The sequence below is a fragment of the Pinus tabuliformis genome, chromosome 2_1 (genome assembly GCF_031772625.1).
Source record: "Pinus tabuliformis cultivar Carrire ecotype Pingquan chromosome 2_1, CPIR1, whole genome shotgun sequence".
In the NCBI taxonomy this organism is placed as follows: Eukaryota; Viridiplantae; Streptophyta; class Pinopsida; order Pinales; family Pinaceae; genus Pinus; species Pinus tabuliformis.
The window spans coordinates 990,504,589-990,508,559 of NC_142299.1; positions in this window are offsets into that span (position 1 = coordinate 990,504,589).

The window sequence follows — 3,971 nt, forward strand, 5'->3', positions numbered from 1 at the left end:
CTCCCATGATTCCCAGACTAGTTTATGAAGTCCAAATGATGTATAGACCGTCCTTGCCTGATAATGTCTAGCATTGGAAAGTTTTTGAGGATGATGATGAAATAAATAGGTTTCTGCAAGTCATTGATGAATTTTCTGAAATGCAAATTGACCAAGAGAATGAAGCCTTGGAAGAAAACCCCCAATCCCAGCGTAGAAATAAAATTGGCAAAGATAGCATTGTCCAGCTTCCCAGCAATCATATACCTAAGGGTTTAATTCCTTTAAAAAGACTGTTTGACTAGAATGATGTGCCTTACAAGGTTGCCCAAAAAGAAGATCAATTTGCAGTCTGTAAGCATGATATACGGAATCTGTGTCAGTCTAGATACATAAATCTGTCCACTCATCTTTCTGCTGACCAATGTTCTGAATACTGCAATCTAATGAAGCAATTTGCTGATGTGTTTGCCTGGGAATATAGTGACCTGAAAACCTATGATAAAAATATTATTCAGCATAAAATCCCTCTGGAGAAAGACACCATACCTTTCAAACAGAAGCTGAGACCAATAAATCCTATGCTTCTTCCTCTGATTGAAAAAGAAATTAAAAAGTTGTTGGCTGCCAAAATCATAGTCCCTCTCAGATATTCCAAGTGGGTAGCCAACCTAGTAGTGGTGAGGAAGAAAAGTGGAGAAATCAGACTCTGTGTTGATTTCATAAACTTAAACAAATGCTCTAAGAAAGACAATTATCCCCTACCCAAGATGGAGCATTTGCTGCAGAAGGTCTCAGGAGCCAAAGTGATGTCTTTCCTGGATGGATTTTCAGGCTTTAATCAGATTGCTCTGCATCCAGATGATCAGGAGAAGACCACATTCACCACTCCTTGGGGAACTTTTATGTATCCCAAGATGCCTTTTGGGTTAATGAATGTTAGAGCCACCTTTCAAAGAGCTATGGACATAGCATTTGTGGGAGAGAAGGTTAAATTTGTCCTTATCTACCTTGATGATATAACAGTATACTCCAGCAGCCATCAAAATCATCTGCAACATTTAAAGGAAGTATTCCTGAAGTGCAGAAGGTTTTCGATTTCAATCAATCCTAAAAAATCACAATTTGCTTTAGAAGAAGGCAAGCTGTTGGGGCATATTGTTTCTGCTGCAGGTGCCGAATTGACCTAGAAAGAGTAAGAGCAATACAAACTTTGTCTATCCCAAGATCAAAAAAGGATATCCCATCCTTTCTGGGAAAGATTAATTTCGTAAGGAGGTTTATACCAAATTTTGCAGAACTTATGAAGCATATTACCTCCATGTTGAAGAAGGGGTCAGAAATCAGATGGACTGATGCAGTAAGAAAATCCTTTGATTCCATTAAAAAAGCTATTATGGAGGCTCCCACTTTAATAAGCCTTGATTACAGCAACGAGTTCCATATATTTTCTTTTGCCTCTGAAGACACGATTACAGCAGTTTTATTGCAAGCAGATGAAGAAGGTTCAGAGCATCCGGTGGCATTTTTCAGCAAAAACTTAAGGGATGCTGAACTGAGGTATGACATTATGGAAAAACAAGCATTTTCTCTTATCAAATCTTTGAACGCTTTCAGAATTTACATCCTGCATTCCAAGATAATTGCATATGTACCTTTTGTTGCAATAAAAGATGTCTTAACACAACCTGATGCTGATGAAAGAAGGGCTAAATGGATTACAAAGTTAATTGAATTTAATATAGAACTAAAGCCCACCAAACTTGTTAGAGGTCAGGGTCTTGCCAGGTTAATGGCTAAAGAAAATTGCAGATCATTGGATATTGATTTCCTGTGCACAATTGCAGAAATTGATCAGACAGATGAAGAAGAGGAAGCAGCTGAACCAGAGAGAAAGTAGCGAGTAGCAGAAAATCTAGATTCTCATGATTGGTATTCTGCGACAGTTAAATTCTTGCTGAAGCTAGAAATCCCTCCAGGCCTTACTCAAAGTCAAGTCAGAACTGTTAAACTTAGGGCAACAAAATATTGTATTAATGAAAATCTGCTTTATTGGAGGGACCCATTTGGAATGCTTTTGAGGTGTCTGTACAAAGAAAAGTTAGTGAAAGTTATGCAGCAGTTGCATTCCAGCATGTGTGGAGGGAATCACTATTGGAAAACCACTGCCCATAAGATTCTCAGAGTTGGGTACTATTGGCCCACTTTGTCTTCTGATGTAGTTTCATTTGTTAAATCTTGTGACAGGTGCCAAAGATTTGAAGGAAAACAGCAATTGAAGTCCCTACCCTTAAAACCAATACATGCAAAAGGACCTTTTCAGCAGTGGGGCTTGGATTTCATTGGAGAAATCAATCCACATTCCAGTGGCCAGCACAGATGGATATTAGTAGCCACTGATTATTTTACTAAGTGGATTGAAGCAATCCCTACCAGAAAGGCTGATCATAATGTGGTCATGAAGTTTTTGACAGAGAATATCTTTACCAGATTTGGTTGTCCACATAAGCTAGTCACAGATAATGCAGCAGCCTTCAGGGCAAAAGAGTTGGTGGAAATGTGTGATTCAATGGGTATTAAACTGGTTCATTCCACCTCATATTATCCTCAAGGCAATGGTCTAGCAGAATCCTCTAACAAAATCCTGATAAGGATAATCAAAAAGCTGCTGGAGGACAATAAAAAGAATTGGGATTCCAAGCTCAAGTATGCACTGTGGGCTGACAGAGTGACCATTAAGAAATCCATATGGAATTCTCCATTCAGACTGGTATATGGCACTGAAGCTGTATTCCTAATTCAGTTAACTCTCCCTGTGGCAAAATTCCTTCAAGAAGAGCAGAACGAGGAAGAAGACATGGTAAAAAGGATCACTGATTTAGCAGAGGTACACCAAATCAGGGAATAGCTGGTTGAAAAGGCTGCAGCACATCAGAAAAATATCAAGGATGCTTTTGACAGGAAGACAAAGAAAGATAATTTTCAGGTTGGAGACTTGGTGTTGAAATGGGATGCACTAAAGGAGAAGAAAGGCAATCATGGAAAGTTTGATGCTTTCTGGACAGGGCCTTTTATCATTTCTCAGATTCAAGGAAACAACACCTTCATACTGAAAAGTATGGGAGGAGAGGCAGTTTTTGATGGCCCAGTTAATGGGCATTTTTTGAAAGTTTATGTGATTTAAGGTCTTTGGCCTTAAAAGTTGTAAATATTTTGTTTTATCAGTTTTAGTGTAGGATCAGTCAGACTCCATGCCCAATGGAACACTAAGAATTTTGTTAATTGGTTTTCACTGGAAAGACATTGATCTGTAGGTTCTTGAGACTTCACAGGGAGGATCTCATCCCCAGAAGGAGCCAGTGTTAGCTCTGCTACATGTTTGAACATTTTGAGGGCCAAATGCAGACCCGTCCATGTTGTTGTTGTTCAAGGAAAGCCTGTATCGGTCATCCTCCTCGCTCCCCTCGCTCCCCTCACTCTGCTCACACTTTCATAACCCCTCGCTATCTCTATTTTCCTTCCTAAACCTCTCCATTTCCCGTTTAAAACCCCCAAAATCCGTCAAAGCCACATTTCAATTTATCCCTCAGGCGTTAAAGGTGTTTAACCCCTATAATTGCGCGCCTTCGCAAAAAGCGCTACCGGCGAAGTCCTTCCCTGTCACATCTGACGAAATCACGTGCTTTTAATCCCCGCCGTCCGATCCTCCACCTCACGATCCAACGGCGTTCGCGCCTCCCGATCGCACGAGCTGCCCGCTCATTAATCAGTGGGGAAAGTGGTTTCGGCCCTGTCCCATCTGCCACATGTCGCCCGTTGATTGTGATCGCGCCCCTTTGTACGTTTACCGCCATCCTCCCGTAAGCGGTGCAGGGAATACCGCCCGCCACCAAAACCGCCGTCCTCGCCGATTAAACCCCACGCAGTTTCCGCCCGCAATCACCGTTAGATCTGCCCGCCCGCGATCCAACGGCCCTCGTTCATTCGCTCCC